The sequence below is a fragment of the Anneissia japonica genome, unplaced genomic scaffold (genome assembly GCF_011630105.1).
Source record: "Anneissia japonica isolate Jap-2015-1 unplaced genomic scaffold, ASM1163010v1 scaffold2471_len1564793_cov202, whole genome shotgun sequence".
NCBI classification, from domain to species: Eukaryota; Metazoa; Echinodermata; class Crinoidea; order Comatulida; family Comatulidae; genus Anneissia; species Anneissia japonica.
Window position 1 is genome coordinate 37,226 of NW_022709610.1, and position 18,212 is coordinate 55,437.

At 32.1% G+C, this 18,212-nt stretch overlaps 1 long non-coding RNA gene across 1 annotated transcript; it reads right to left on the bottom strand.

Moving 5' to 3' along the window:
* Positions 1 to 11,961: 11,961 nt before the first annotated feature.
* LOC117106813 lies at positions 11,962 to 16,114 on the bottom strand. Its single transcript, XR_004445141.1, has 3 exons — positions 16,032 to 16,114; positions 15,427 to 15,493; positions 11,962 to 12,270 (listed from the first exon to the last, which is right to left on the bottom strand). It is a non-coding gene; the product is annotated as an uncharacterized LOC117106813 (long non-coding RNA).
* Positions 16,115 to 18,212: the final 2,098 nt, after the last annotated feature.

The window sequence follows — 18,212 nt, forward strand, 5'->3', positions numbered from 1 at the left end:
ATACTTGGAGTATGTATTATACTATCTTACAAAAATAGAGTAGCCTCAAAAGAAATGATTTTGACACATTTTGAGCAATATACTTCACTTCAAACCAGAATTTCCTTCCCGGAATCTGATGTGAAAATCGGTATGCCCTTGATTCTTAATTAATTTGTTTAAAGGGCCAAAATATTTTTTTAAGTTGGGCTCACAGGCCAAAGATAATATCTGAATATATAAAGCAACTCATGTTTTTGATATATTCTACTTTTTGTTGTGCTACACAATAATTAGGATAGTGCAAACATTAAATTCTGTAACTTTAGTAAAGAATACTGTATATCGATATTCTATTCACACCTTAGTTGTCACAATAAAAGAGAATGTTAAATTGCATTCGGTGTATAACAAACGTTAGTAATATAAACATTAAAAATACATAATGATTATTATATACAGTACGCATACTTTATAAAACTTAAGTAAGCATAATGTTAATACTGATAATATTAATAAGGCGTAATAATCATAGAAGAGAATTACTAATGGGCACTGACCCTAAAAGTAGAAGTAGAAGTACAGAAGTAATATTGACACTCCTTGTCGGAGTTTTTTTGTTTTGTTGTTGGAGAAAAATCTGGATATATAGAACGACTAGAAAATAGGTGTGATATAGAAATTCCAAATGAGCAAATGTTATAAAGATAGCCTGTTTTAAAAATCGGTCGGAGGGCCAAATTTTTTATTTAACACCGAGGGCTGCACCCAAACTTTTATGTTTCTAGTGAGCTTTCAAAAACCTCCCGGCACTGCTTTTACACCATTTCATTCTCAGTTTTAATGTTACTTTTTACATATGATGGGTGTCGTGCCTAAATGACAAGGTGTTTTCTAGCCAATTTTGCTTGGCAGGCCGCACACATAGGGTTTTTAATTAATTTTCACTGGTCGCAAAAAAATCTCTGTCGGGCAAATTGCGGCCCATGGGCCGCACTTTGCCCACCTGTTCTATACAAGGAACCATGTTCACACGGGGGATCCTTCCATAAAATTAAAAATTTAAAATATATAGACATTTTGAAAACAAGGACAAAAAAATGTTTCTCCCAAAGTAAAGAAATTTATTTTTGGATAAAGTTGAAACTAATACAAAAACAAATTCTTTTTTATTTAAAATAATTATTCAAAATTTAAATATAGAAACATTTGAAAATTTTACCCCCTAACCATGGGGATTTCTTTTTGTGTATTCTGTTCTATGTCATAACATAACATATTTTTGACTTGTTACACTGTTCATTCTAAATGCATCCGGTAGAATGCTGAATATTAAAAAAAAAAAAGAATATTTTGTGATAACCTTGCAATAATATGAAATGATATTGGGAACATAATGCAACTAATGTAGTTGTAATCACATTACTGCTGATTTCATATTATAAATGAATTTTCCATTGCAAATTATTGCTATAAATTAGTGTTAATTCAACTTTAACTCATCCTTTGATCAAAATAAAATTGTAAAGAGTTCATCATTGCATTAAAACAAAATATTTTTGTGTAATTTATTCAACAAACTGCACGCTGTGATGCAAAGCGATGTTTTATCAAGCTCATCAATTCGTAAATCGAATGACAACAGCCAAACATTAACACAAATTGAAGACAATAGCCAGCATTTCATCAAATTATTTAATAAAAAATGTTTTGTTCAATGTTTCCATAAGACACTACTGATTTTAAAAAGTTTTTATTTTAACACTTACGACTTCCGACTTCCTGTATAATTTTTTTTAATACCCAGATACGATATGACGACCCTAAAAAATTCACTCACGACCCAATCTTGGGTCGCGACCCATGGGTTGCCGACCAGAGCTCTAGATTCAGGGAACGGTGAAATACATAGCCCTCCATGATGCGGAGACCGTAGCCTATCTTCCCGAGGGCAGAAGGCTCGAGAGAAGATAAACTGGTCTTCACCATTCCCTTCATGAGCACTCAATATTTGTGTAATAGTGTAGTTTCATCCTCAATGCTTAAGGTAAATAGAATAATGAATGTTAATGAGTGCAATGGGAAGAATATTTTCATGAGTTAATAGATGGACTGTTCCATTCAACGTGGCTGAGCCGAGTTGAATGTAACAGTCAACTTTTCAAATACAAATACAAAACATACATTTTTGTTTTATAACACACCTTGGCCCCTTAGGCCTAAATAGATACTTGTCTTGTCATTTGATCATCTACCAAACAAGTGTCCCAGACTAAAGGTATCTTGCCTGTCGCCTGCTCGGGAATAGACTATAGGCCCTTCCTTCCTGGCCGCCGACCAACTTCACCCCACCCTTGGGCCCACGAGCTCGTCGGCTCGAATCGGTTCTTCGTCCTAGCCTGGCCTATCCTCTGCACAAAACCTAGGTCCCTAGCAGGCTAGAAATCCGTCCGCACATTTCAGAAAATGAGGGCCGAATTCAGCACAGATTTTGTACAAGTTTGAGCTAGTTTTTGAGGTATCATCCAAGCAATTAGAATATTTTACAATAAACCATCAACTCCCTGAGTAAACAAAATCTCCCATACATTTCACACCTCACTTATCAAAATTAGAGGCACTGTAGAGTTTAATAGGTGACATGACGTCATTTTATGGATTTAACCTTCCGGAAAATGTCCCGCGTCTTTTTATCATATCAAAAGATTGTATTATGTTGAAGTCATTTCGTTTGCTAGGCACCGTGCATTTGAAAAAATGAATGGAAAGAAAATTGCACAGATGGAAATAAATTTCAACTTCGATGAGTGACGAAATGGGATGATTAACCAATGTCACGTAATCCACCAGTCAAATGACAGGGATCTATTTAGGTGTGTTATAAAGTTCGCTATTCACCCTCATGACTTGTAAATAGAGTAGGCTATTTTACTCTTATTACGGGAAGTAAATGGAAACTGTGTCCACACTATCAAAATTTAATGCAACAAAAAATGTGATATGCCCATATTTAGGTATTATATGACAATCAAAATATACACAAATTTGTCACATAAAATTTGATAGTGTTAACCGAGCTGAAGAAAATTAATGTACTGGTAACCTACTATGCATTGGTTGAAATGGAATTTTCATGGTTTTATAATGAGATACTTATGTTATAAAATTGAATTTGGCTGCATTTTTTGTTCAAATTTTTTGTTACAGCTCAGTATGTGTAAGTTATTTTTCCTTACAATTTGTTTCTTTTCTGATAAAATATACTATTTCTTTCCAAATTGAGGACCCCCTGTCGTCTGATGCCGCAACAGGATTGTCGGACTATAAACATCATTCTTGACAATCTAAACAAAGTTATTGTTCTTGCTAATCCATTATATTGTGGTGGATACAGCACAATTTTAGGCCATTCTTAACCATAAAAATTTCTTCCCATGAACCCCACCTGGTTTGGGTCCCCTGTATAATTATTTGGATCCAAGTACTGTGTCACTACTGACTGTTAAAATGTGTACCTTATACAGTAAATCTTCAGAAAAGCTAATGAAAAATTTTGATTAAAGGAAGTAATTTTTTCCCATACAACAACAATTTGTTACAAGTTATCTCATAGGGCTTTTTTTGTAGAAATATATATATGGAATATAGGATATATTATTATTTAAAGAAAAACAAAATTATGTAATTTTTGCTCTGCCAGCCAAGTTATGTTGAGGGATATAGTTCACTGTGTTGACAGGATACTGTATTTTTTATAAAAAAAAAAAAAATTGGTTATAAGAAAAATACATAGTGCGCCTTTGTACTGTACAATACTGTAATGTAACACAAGTAATTACAGAGTTGTTATTGATAACTAATCATAAAATATCAAGTTTTGAATTTTTCATTGGAAATCAATGAATTGGAAAGCCGGATGTTTTCTTGTTCGTAGAAAGGTCAAACCACAACATATTGATTAGTTTAGCATATTCAAGGAAGAAATATTGTACAGGATCTACTGTAGCTAGATCAAATAGATTTTGTATTGAATTGGTTGATCTCACAATATCCTTTTGATATTTATTTAATTTATTGTATTTTTGAATAAACAAAAAAAAAAGCACACCCTCTGAGTATACCTACAATTACAAACTAATGAGGGATGACCAAACTAATTCTGTAAAAATAAGACATTTATAATTAGGCCTAGTGATTTAATATTTTGATTGGTAATACTACAGTATACTTCTCTAACTCCATAGATAATTATGTGGTATAACTATAGTTGGTGATTATCGTTCGGTTATAACAAGGAAGCCTGAGGCATCCAGCTAAGGCTTTTTAGGGTAATGCTACCCTGGGGCCACATAGGGCACAAGAGTGGGTTATGTAGCGAAGCATCCACCCCAGGGCAGTCAAGCTGCAAGAGTTCCTGGTGAAGTGGGGTCTGGGAAATGTTTTAGAAATATTTTTTTCCTCAAATACACCTTTTTTTTTTAAATTCTTTTGTCTCGGGGCACTGGCCTTCCCTCCCCCTCCCCACACTCTCAGCAATAGTGGTTGTGGTAAGTTTAACCTCTGTACATTAAAGCTGTCAATTATAGGATTCTAAAAATCTTCAACAGAGACAAGTGGTGTCTAGGAAAAAACCTTTGGTAGATTCAAGGAATTTAGGGCAAAATAAAATAAAATAAACATTCAAGTATTTAAAAATTCACCTCATATCACTATATTTTGCGACCCAGCTCCTTCACTTTACTTATCAAGTCCCACTCCACCTGGCCGGGTCCCCCACCACCCTATCGGTTTCCCCATCTCCAGACTTCAAGTATATGCAATTGCAAAATTTATAATGCTTTGTTCATATGTCCAACGAGTCATGGCTGACACTGAATTGCCCTGTCCAATGGGGATTAAGCTCCCCTGGCCCCACTGCCACTGGTACTGCTTGTAATACGACACTAGCAGTAGTTAATAAATAGGGATGGTAGACTTTTGTTTATAATGCTATATTTACTGTCAAAATGGTGTATAATTACATTTTAAATTGACTGTAAGTAATAAACCCTACATAATTGCACCTCATTAAAAAATCATTATTTTGGCATCTGGATATTTAAAATTGGACAACTTGGTGTTATTGTCAAACCCATACTCCATAGTTTGTAAGTTATTTGTGTTGTTAACATTACTTGTCAAGTTGAGAATTCATTTAGGCCAAGCAGCCACTTGCTAATTTTTAAATGTTGCATAGAAATGATAAATCTTCGCCGAGTCATGATGGCGATGCTATTCCACCACAGGATACTCCCAGCAATGTACTGGTACCCATTGATACAGTAATGTAGCAGATAAAATGCCCCGGCTCAAGGACACAAACTCGACCTCGAGTTTGGAAAACCAAACCATTTCCACTGCAACAAACCCCTTCCATTTAAATGTTACACACAGTTTAGCCTATTTATTTCGCTAAAATTTATAAGATCCAATGCACTTTCATGTTTCTAGAGGGCTGATATTATAGTTTGTGTTCAAAATTTTTAAAAAGTGTCAACAACATGAAATCAAATCAAATTAAAGTTTATTTCCTTTTGAGTCAATTAACACAAAATTCACTTCTAGGTAAACATAAATAAAAAAAAAATACTGTATATAGAAAATATAAAAGCTGGTAAACAATGCAAATAATGTATATTCATTAATGACTTACCTAATGATAACACAATATTTAATATTAAAAATAATAGTAAAAAACAAAATTTATGTTGTTGCCGAGCAATTGGAAATCATGGTTTTTAGTCCGTTGAGATTTTTTTTTGTTTTTTGCCATTGGATATGTCAGCTCTCGTCAATTTAATGTATCTTTTTCTTAACAAATCTAGGCTTTGGTCCAACCATGATTTAACCTAAAATTAAGTACCCAACATTACCAAGATTTGTCATTCTCTTATTGTGTTAGAAAACCAAATTCAAGAATTTTAAAACATTTTAATACAGCAAGTAGAAAAACAAACTCTTAGATTTCCAGAAACAGCTCTGACGTAAATTGCAGTAGGGTAATGAATACATTCAAATTGCCATGTACTGTATAATCAGTACCATGAAATCCATCTGTGATGTCATTAACTTAACATACAGACTATTGTCTTTCGTTGTACAGTATTGTGTATTATTGTCTCCATAAAACAGCCTACCTGTACAAATGCTTTTCTTTGTAACCCAATTGTTATCTTATTTCTGTAAATTTGTGATGAGATTCCTATTTTTATTACAAAAAATGTTGTATTTTTAATCTATTGAATATAATTTCTTTTTTGTGTAGGCCTACCAGCTCTAAATGAAAAGTCTTTATTCAGTGATTTTTTTTTCTTTGTGCCCCAGGCTTTCCCAACACACAACCCACTAAGTCACACAAGCAAACAACGCAATACACATGAATGGGATAAAATTGTCATTTATTAAAAATGGTGAATAGATGACGAAGATACATACAAAATAAAATTTACAGAAATAGGGGCTCAGCAATCTCACAAAATATATATGTTGTGTTAACTATTTGCTGACCCCCAAAGTTTTCAAAATTATTATATGACATAAAGTATACAAAATATATAACATAAATCTAATTAAAATTGCTTTTTGGCAATCCGCCAGAATATTGCTGTTTTTTTTTTTTTTTTTTTTTTTTTTTTTTTTTTTTTATGTAATTTTTTTTCTTTTTTTTTTTTTTTTTTATTATTATTCATGTAATATTTTTACTATTTTATCTTGGGAATATATGAATATTAAATGTTATACACTAATTGATTTTATTATGAATACTGTATTTTAAAGCCCTTTCTGGACTACCAACTTTTATTTGACAAAAACATGTGCTTAAATATGGTCATGAGGACATCACATTAGGACCATATAGGCACATCATGACTATATATGGGCATACAGCATTTTTTTGTCAGAGAAAATATGATAGTGTGGACACAGCTTTAGCCTTTCCTATCTGGTTTTGATAATGAGTTTGGGTTTAGATTAGTGAATTTGGAATTTATTTTACCATTTGGTTATTAATAAATTGATTTTCTTTCTATGTAGTTGTATATATTGATGTAAAAGTTAATTGCTGTAGAGATAATTGTATCAGACTATAGAAAGTTAATTTAGACATCACGTATCAATAATTTTACCTTTTCTTAAAATTGTGTAATTTATTAAAAATGGACATGAGAAGAATATAAAAACTAATTATTTTAATACCAAACAAGTGTTATGGTTTGCAATTGTATAATAAAAATGTATCCACAGCTTTTTATATAATTCTCTGTATTGTGTTTTCATTATAATTATGTGCCTGTTGATGGAAATGTGCACAGTGGGCATGCCGAAATTCAATGCCCCCACATCGAAGCTACTAACATTCAATCAGTCCCCAAATCAATACAACAGAAATGAAAGCGAAACATATTTTAATAATGTAATGTTTTTAATGTGGTTCGATTTTGCGCTTTATACTGAAGTCTAAAAGCGTTTAGATGTGGAGTAGCTCGATGCTCTTAGAATATTTTGCTGCTCCCTTAAGGGTCTTTGTGTCTGAGCTACCCACTAAACCGATACCAGCTATCTGTCGTCTGTCCACCAGTACACTGGGATTACCCCCTACTCGTCTCGAAAGATGTACTGGTTTTCTTGAAAGTGCACATGATCTAAATTGTGTACCTGGGCCTATGTTTATAGTCCTTATCCAAGAAGACTTGTTCCACCACCAGACACTATGGCGAGGAGGACGTTCGAACCATGAATATTATGGATGTACGTTTCGGAGCCCCTTCCTTAACCACTCGACTTTGCAAGAATGTTCAATTCATTTGGTTTACTGATTTTTTTTTCTCTTTTGTGTGGGTGCATCATTCACATGTATTTTTTTCTCATTCTTATACAGTCATTATCACATTAAATATTTAGAGAAAACATATATATATCATTTAATGTTATACGGGGCATTTGGCAGCTAAACTAATTTCAATAATATACTTTAAAAAAAATATTTCTGAACATAATATTATTGGTAATCATAATCATACAAGTCTGCTATCTTCTGGAGCCATTCTAAAACCAATGGAGCCAGAGCAAGAACATATCTCCCTGAAAACTACAGTGTATTGAGATTAGTCTTGCATTTTGTTTGTCAATATAAATTTAGATGGTTTTCATTTTTTATTTTTTTTTATTTTTAAGATTGTTTTCAGCATTATTACATTATATTCTCCATTAATTCATACAATTAGCGTAAGTGTGATGAACGAGCAGTAACAATACATGTATACACATACATATAATTACACCAATACACATACATATACATATACACGTATTCACCCATTACACTCATACAGATATATATATATATATATATATATATATATATATATATATATATACACACTGCACATGCATACACACATTATATACATACATTCACTGTTTCTATACAAATCATATTCACTTATAGATTTTAATTCAATTGTAAAATATTTCCAGATATCTTTACATACAGGGGTTTTTTTACACTCTAGAAGAAGTTTTTGTTTATAAATTGTAAACATTGCAATTGTATAAATCTCAATAATGTTAATGTTACTACCTAAGACAATGTCTTTGTAAATAATCATTGGCTTATGCACAAATGTAATTGAATGGTGCACATTTTTCCATAATTTATTGATTGAATATAGCAATTAGATTTCCTTTGACGTCAACATTCTGTTTCTTTTGACCAGGGAACAGTTAGATTTTGACAAAACTAGATTCAATCCCGTTTTTATATAAAAATGATTATTGGTTCAAATTTATACACTTGTTTCCCCAAAGGTTCTGTTCTATAACTTCCGTGTAATTGATAACTTCTTTAATATTACAATCATATTTGGCAGTGACCTTGAGTACATTTAAGTAAAAAGAGGGAAGAATTCTATCCAAAGAATAGTGTGTTAGTTTAACGTTTGACATAGTAAAGATACCGTAACCTTTACTGGACAGACTTTCTAGAAGTAGTATATTGGAAGTAATTTCCACTTTGCATTATCTGTTTTCTCGCCGAGCTTATTTTCAGGGTACATTGTAGGTGAAAATAAGGCATTTTCATTCCACCATTTTTAGTTGAACAAGCCATTGTTTTTCTTTTTATTTTTTCTTTCTTTCCATCCCAAATAAATTGAATTATGAGAGTTCATTAGAGTTTTAATTATTGATGCATTATACAACAGTTTTGTAAGTGCCAGACTTAAAATAAATTTTAAATAGTGTTTTTTACCCATTAATGATAAATTTCCAAACATTCAATATTTTTTTTTAAAGTAAATTTATTATCCAATTTAAATGTTCACTTTTGATATTGTCATAACCGACATAAATACCTAATATTTGTATTGGTTTATTACTCAAATACAATCCGTACGGTTTATCTTTACGTTTTTTTTGGGTTTTTTTTGTTGTTTTTTGTTGGTTTTTTTTTTGTGTTTTTTTTCATTTTCCTAGCCACATGGCCCTTGTTTTTTTCTTAAGATTTAAGCCAGACATTCTACAGTATTTTTCTATAATATTAAATACAGCTGTAAGATTGTTTTCATTCCTAATAAATACAAGTGTGTCGTCAGCAAGTTGTGCGATACTAAGATGAACAACAATGCAGAGAGAGGACAGCCTTGACGTGTGCCGTTATACATTTAAAAACTTTCTGATAACCACCCATTGTTAATTATACATTCAGTAGTATTATAAATTGTTTTAATCCATCAACAGAACGATTTACCACAATTTAATGATTTGATTGTTTCAACATAAAATCTCAAATAATGGAATCAAACGTTTTTCGAAAATCAAATTAGAGCATGATGCCTCCCATATTTTCACTGTCTCTGTATTCAAGTAGGTGTACAGTATGTCATTTGCAAGACGAATATTTTCACCTGAAAATCTTAGTTTTATATAACCCTTTTGATCGGTATCAATTATTCCACTTATTACTTTATGCATTCTGATACTGAATATTTTTGTCAGACTTTTTGTAGTTAATATTAAGATGTGTAATAGGGCGCCAATTTTCAAGTAGTTGTTTATCCCCATTTTATATAAGAAATTAACAACCCCATGTCTTTGTGAATTACTCAAAATTACTTTTTCATAAGATATATTTAATGCGTAACATAAAATGTTACCAATATCATCCCAAGAAACTCTAAAATATTCAATATTTAAACCATCATGTCCTGGTGATTTGTTGGATTTCATCATTTTTATAGGCTTTGTACATTCATTAACTGTAATATATCATTCACACATATCTCTCTCATCTTCACTTAACTTATTTATTTTAGCATAATCTAGATATATTTTGAATTCTGTTTTAACGATATCTCTTTTTGTATAGAGAATGCCAAAATTTATTTCTTCATTTAAAATGTGTTTGGTATCTGAATCTATATACCCATTTGATGTTTTGAGGCTTCTGATTTTTTTTTTTTTTTTTTTTTTTTTTTTTTAACCATTGTGTTTTTTTATGTGTTAATAAAGTATTTATAAAGTATTTACTGTTTCTTTCTCCCTCCTCAATCCATTTTACACCTAATCTGGGCGCCATTAATTTCTGCATCATCTCAAATTCTTTTTTCTTTCTTATCTACTAACAATGTGTTCTGAATAATTGACCACTAATGAATCATTTAATATTTTTAATTCGTTTTGAAGGTTTTTTTTCTAGACATTTTATTTTTAGTTTCACTTGATATTGAATATTAATTTTTATTTTGTCTTCCATAATAATATTTTATTTAAGTGTTGATTGTTATTAACTGTATTATGTATTAGGTTTCAAATTTGTTTCCATATAAGTATTGTCATTAAGCAGATTGTTATTAATTTTATAAAACCCTGGACCTCTTTTAGGAATGCCTGTACTTATATTTAATGAAACTCCTAAATGATCTGTAGACACAGTAGACATAATATCACATGACAAAATTTCAATTGATTTATATATTGTTTTTGATGTTATAAAGTAGTCATAAACTTCTGTAGATTGATTGTCTTCTCCAAGTGAATTGCATTTTATCAGTTATTTCTAATTTGTTCATAAATGTTTTTAATGTAAACAGTGATGTGTCATTTTTGTTCACACTACCTTTTAGATCTATATTTTTATTTAAGATACAGTTAAAATCTTCTCCAATGAGAGGCTTATCTTCGCTTAAATTGGTGAAGTTTTCGATTATTTTTTGTAATTTTCTGAAAAATGTACAATTTTTAACATCATTTGGTGCATAAATGTTTTTATTACATATATCATATCACAAATTTTAACTTTTAATATCTTCCCTCTATGTCTATTACTTTATCTAGTATTTCTATATCAAAATTTTGGTTAATAAGAATTAAAACACCTTGTGTTGATCCAATACTTTGGAAGGCAAATCCCTTCCATAAAAAAATAAAAAAAAAAAAAAATAAAAAAAAAAAAACAGATTTGTTTAGGATATCATTTGTCAAATGTGTTTCTTTGAATAAAAGAATATCTGACTTTTGATCAGATCTCGCCAGTTAATTTTTTATTCTCATAGGCCTTAACATTAAGGGAAGTGCAGTGGAATTGTGTTATTAATATTGAAAATGGATAAATAAAATCGTCATTATCATTTATTTTCGTTATCATTGTATCATCATCATTATCTTCTTCATCATTGTCATACGGCTGTCCCCGTGTTGGTTATCCTTACTCTTTTTAACAGTCCAACACTTCATTTGGTCTACAGCTTAATAAATATTGTATTTCTAAGATATAGTTACAGTAGTTATAGTTAAGTCGTTGAAACAAAAAATTATGACAACAAGGCAATTTTCGGCCAGTCCTCTGGCCTTTATCAAAGCTGATGAAGGCCAGAGGACTGGCCGAAAATTTCTTTCGAAAATAAATGAAGTGTTCTACAGTCTACATGCCTTGTTGTCATAATTTTTTGTTTCAACGACTTAACTATAACTACTGTAACTATATCTTAGAAATACAATATTTATTATACATTTAATAGCCTATTTAGAGGGAATTAGACATGCATCCTGATGTGGTAATTATTCCATCTTAAGGAAGTCATTACATAAATTACTAGTGGCTATTCTCCTTTGAGTTGAGTTGAATGCTGGCTACTGTGTGAGTACTTAGCGTCAGTTGGGTCCATCATCCAAATCTTCTAAAGCGTTACAAGTTATTATAGCTTGGTTCAATGCAAAATTGCCTTGGAATTCTTAAGAGATTTTTTCCTCAACCTATAAAATATAAGCAAGGTACAGTGGCGGATCCAGATATGGGTGTGGGAGTGGAAGACATAATGAGAACATCAGTTCTCATTATGTCAATGGGGAAAAGACGTATGTTGTGTTTTAAAGAGGTAATTCGCTTCTAAGACAAACCTCCGCTCACTACATCCCCACCCCCAGAGTTTGAACAGATTTTTGAACTATTTTTATATGTCGGGCGTATAAGACAATTTCTCTCCCCCACCCCCTGTTTCATTGTCGGAATACCTTCTGTTTACTGCGATTTATGGTCATGATACTGCATCCAGCTGGTTATTAAACGGAGCCAAATATAGGGCCACTTCCAAATAATACTATTATCCTGGCTTTTAAATGTTAATCAAAAATCATATTTCCACGCATTAATTGCGCTCATTCACACTAACAGTAGCTCCACTTCAGTAGTAAGTTCGTGTTACACTACGATGCACATATAAGACGAACAGGATTTAAAAATAAAAAGATGTGTATGTGTTGCGCGTGTAAGACCCCCTGTTTTTCAACCGTAGTTTGCTATTCAAGCCTCGTCTTATACACGTGAGAATATACAGCAAGTCTAGTTTTTGGGGTTAAGATGGTGAATTTGTTTATTTTGTAGTGAACATACGCATTCACCAGACCATGGAATGTATGCATTCAAAAACTTAGGCCTACCTACTAAACGATATTATTATTATTATTATTGTTATTATTATTATTATTATTATTATTATTATTATTATTATTATTATTATTATTATTATTATGAATCTAGCCGAGAGTTTCTATTGTAGTCACAACTCCTCCTTCAATATTTTGTAGAATCGTTTTAATTATTATTTTACGATATTTTAATCCAGATAAATAGGAATTTAAAAGTGTCCTTAAATAGACCGAAAAAATGGAAGTACGATGCATTTTTTCCAGATGAGTGCCAGTGTCTGGCTCGGTAAATCGTCATAAACATTTCTTATATGTACGGCATCATCTTTAGAGTTATGCATTAAAATAAACATTTACTCAGTCACCAAAACATTGTTGACGATAGACAGTAAAAATAGCTAATTGCTTGCTGAAACTTTTAAAAGTTATCAACAAACCTCCCAGAAAGCAAGCACGTTTACGGAATAGGAAAACAATTTCGGTGGCAACAAAATATTACATACTTTTTGCGGAGCATAAAGACGATTATTGATTAAAAAATTACACACTAAATGAATGATCATCTTCATAATGTAACAAACGAGTCGAGTGGTCGAGCGGTAAGCGGTGGCGGCTCTAAGTGTGACAGGCGTGGACGCCCTGCCGTCCGACGTGACTAGGTCGTCGGACCAAAAAAAAAAAAAAAATTATTTTCCTATACAAATAACGTACGTACTGTCAAACCCTAATATTGTTGCCTAAAAGCACTTTTTGACCATACTGCCAAAAAAAAACTCTCCCCGTGAACCCTACAAGTGAGTATTTATTACTTGCTGTCGACCCCTTGGGTCGGAACCCTCCGTCGTACATGCCGGACCCTTGTCGACAAATTTCTGGCTCCACCGCTGGCGGTAAGGCTGGGGAGCAGCTGACTCGGGTGGATTCAGACCTTCGCACCGTTTGCCATGGTGATACAGAGTAAAGATAACATATTTTTTTAAATATAAAGTGATTGCAGTCCCTACTGGCGAATTCGAATTCTTTCTGTCAGAAATGCCACCTACTTCTCAACTAAAGACATAAATATATATATACAAAATGAATGCAATACTGTTTTGCGTTGTCTTAGTATTAATTGAAAAGGGAGTGTAATTAAATTGGCGGTGCGATGCACTGTGATAACGTACACTGAAGAAAAAAAAAAGAGAAATTGAGAAGATATTGTAATTAATAAGCGTAGACCTATATTACTCTATTACGCTAATTGGCAAGTAAAATGTAAAGTTTGCAGGCCTGTATAACCAAAGTGCGATGGTAAGGGACGTTGGGTGCGTACCAGTGGCCGTGGTCCGGCGTCACTGAAAATCTTTGTAAAGTTGTCTAGTCGGCGAAGGTTCCCCCCCCCCTAAAAAATGACAATTTAAGGATTTCAAAAACTTAATTAATTGATTTTAGAGTCCTAATATGTAAAAAATACATAGGCTTATATCTAATTGTTTTTTCTCCCCGATGAATTGTAGTTTTTCTCTCCGACGTGGAGGGTGGGGAATGCAAGACCTCCCCGAAGGGGCCTTCACCCCTCCCCCCCCCATAGCGCCGCCCCTGGTGCTTACGCACCCCAACCAAATTTGATAAGGTCCACAATTTTATGACAGTCGAGAATGTATTGAACATAAATTTGTGCGGTTCTTAGATTTATAAAACAAATCTTTACTTCTTAATTTTACCCAGTTATCTACTCAGGCTGTCATGATTAAAAAAACACAAATTATCCGTTTTTTACTTTTTTTTTAGATTTTGGCTTTGGGGCACCCTGTGGATGTAATGTGTTATGGGAAGTGACCATATACTCCAAACAATTATAAAGTTGGCAATCAACCTATCACAGAAGACATTTATGCATATTTAATTATTTTCCCAGCTTGCGAAAGCACAATAATACAGTATTTTTTTTATATTTTTTTTTTGCTTTGTTTGCTTTTTTTTTGGTCAAGAGTACAACCATTGAAAGAATTGTTCTTTAAAGAATAATTTACAACTTATAAGTTGTGGTCATAATATGGAATTTAGACTAATATTAATAACCAAGATTTTTAGGTTAAATTTTCCTTGAACGTAATATTTCTTGAAATTATATAAACAATCAGAATTCTCGGTACTGTACTATGCTAAACATTAAAGAATAATGGACTTCCTTGTGTTGTGGTCACATTAGACTGTAATATTATTATAAGGCCGTTAAACAAAAAAACATAAAAGGTTAAATTCCCCACGTCGGTGCATGCATAACCCACCCATGGTGGGGCTGAGGTGGTTGTGGACATTTCATACATCAAAGACAATGTTTAAAAACATGCCTACGCCACACATATTATTGCAACCCATTCTGCAATCAGTTAGTACATAAGTAATTGTTAACTTGTGAGAAGTAATGCAATTGACTATCTGTTAACTTTCATCCTTGGTCATTAATGACCTCCGTTAGCAACTAGCCACTTCACTAACCTTCTTTCCAGTACTAAAGGATAGGCATACCAAGTGGTGGCGTCCCCACTGCTCCAATTATGGATTTCTAGTGTTTGAAACAAATCTATTATCAATTAAATGAACTATTTGTATTAAATTAAAATATAATGTTAACTAGTTTATAAATATATACTGCTTTTCTATGTACTTTTAAAACACCAACAAACGGAAAATTTACTTTTGTGTATAGACAAGACCTGGGCCTGTGATACAGTATCATGGAGTATGGATGGTCGTGCTTTTGTGTATTTCCAAATTATGAAAAATACAGTATAAAACTACAGTATAAAGGTAGGACTAGTTTGTTAACTTCTCCAAAAACCTTTAACAACACAATCAACTAGCCTAGCTTAGGCCTCTACAAGCCTGGCATAGGCTAGGCTTCGTACTAGGACAGTATGGCTCTCAAAACTAGGCTAAGCCCTAGGTAGGCTAGCAGGCCTCTCTTGGGACTAGGCCTGAGGAGGCTCTTGCTAGGCCTAGTCCCAGCCAGTCTGCATAAGTAGTAGGGATGAGGATTAGAGTTATAAATATTATGTGCCTACTGCCACTGTATCCAACTTGATTAAACATTAAAAGCTTACAGACGTAGGCCAAGCTCTGGGCTGGTCTCTGCGACGGCTCCAGCCTGCTAATCATGGCATATTGGCAAGGTAGTGTCTTTATGGGGTTGACAACCTACTCATGGCAGAAGATGACAGTGCAGATTAAAAACAAAAGAATTTTGGTTGAAAGTTGCCAATGAGGATGTTTTTACAGAAAATTGATCCGAACAAGCTACCGGTACCTTATTAACAGAAAAACTTTGAGGATCCCAAGACTTGATCAACCTGATATCGACAACCATTCACCTTATGAAAAGACTACTGAAAGTAAGTAATACGCCAAAGTAGTAACAGTTTTATAAAACACTCAAAATCATTTCTGAATGTATTCATACAGTACTTTAAATGTTGTTCATTGATTATACTGTACATATACCATGGATACAGTACCTCCATGCATACACAAAATACGATTTTTCTGTTGTCTTCTGGCAAACTAATTGAGGCTTATTGTACCCTATCTGATGCTACGATTCAGCTCTCTTGAAAAATATCAAGAAATGAAACAGTTACCTATTAAGTCCTTTATTATTTCAATTTTAAAAAGCATGTTTCTTCCCTCGTGTTTTCAGTGAAAAAAATATTATTGAAAAACAATTAATAAGTCAATATCATTATAAGCTGGCTGTCCTATGGAAAAAACTATGGAATTTGTTTTTAACTTAGGTTGTTTGTCTTGGAAAATGTGCATCCCTCATGTCTATCCTTTATAGTACTGTAAATGTGGTCATACATCTACAAAAAAACATTTTTTTTCCCTTTTTTCTTTCCTATTTCATAATTTCAAAGATTAAGATTATATTCTAAGTTAAATTAAATTTTTATTGGTAACTTTATTACTGGTCACATATTACCATTCCTCACATAAAATGTTGTCATGTTTTATGGTTCTAGCTACGTGTAAGGATCACTTTAAAGAAACATTAGTCAAACTTTTGTTATAAGATTTTACTCTGGAAATGATAATAGGGACCATGTAAAACAATGCCATAATTTGAATTGTAACTTTACAAAAACATAACTAAATCTCTTTCTTCTCTACACAAAATAATGTGTATATTGTATGCAAGCAGTCAAATTTGAATTAAATCCAAGCTTTGAATGCTTAATAGAATTTTTTGCATTTTCATTTATTCTACAGTTGGTGAATCCACTCACCACATCACACAAAGAACTGTCCTGTCTTTAACACAATTCATGATCCTACATACAGTATGTATTAAATCTAAAAAAAAAATAAATATTGAGGATGGAAAAATCTAAGAAATATTTTACACTTCACTTCACAATCGATTTTTACTGTAACTTTATATAAATATAAAAATGACTAAATGAATGATAAACTGAATAAATAAACAAAGAAATGTCATAATTATGCAACATTCGTTTTACAGATATATATATATATTTATTTTTTCTTTCAGCTTTAGATGTTTTGAAACCAAGCCTTATACTGTGAGATGGAATTTTTGTTTGACCTCAACCTACTACTCTAATTATCAAATCTATGCAATTAATTGTAAAGTGTCAGTATTTTATTTAAGTGATCTAACAATCTTATATCTCTAATCATGGATTAATATGTTTTAAAAATAGGGAAAGCCATTACTGGTACTATATTTAGGAAATAGGAGATATATCATTCAAAAAACATAAAAGTCGTATTATATTTAAAAAGTGAATCTCTACACTAATAATTATGTGTTCACTAAGGTATGTTTAAGTGAAAAATATCATCACAAACAAGGTTTTGCTTTCATACTCAATACAAGAGCATTTCAATTCAATTTCAAAGAGCAATTCAATTAAGCAGTCTTTTAAGGTTTTACTTGATAATCTTACCTTTAGTATGTGCATTCGAACAAAAAAACTAACTGGAACCTTTGTTTTTACTGTACTGATATAGATTATGTATAAAATTATAATAATGTACAATGTTTCTTCAGTGCAATATTGAGCTCTTATCATGGACTCGTCATCATATTTAAGACTTTGTCAACTTGCCTCTCTGTATTAGTGACACATATGTGTATCAAATTAAATCCTCAGTATTCTTGCAACTTAATTTTAGGAATCACTGAATTTAAAATTAAGTTTCAGACTAAATTTAAGTTTTTAAATGTAGTTGCTTTGTTATAAATTTTAGAGCAAGAAATATAT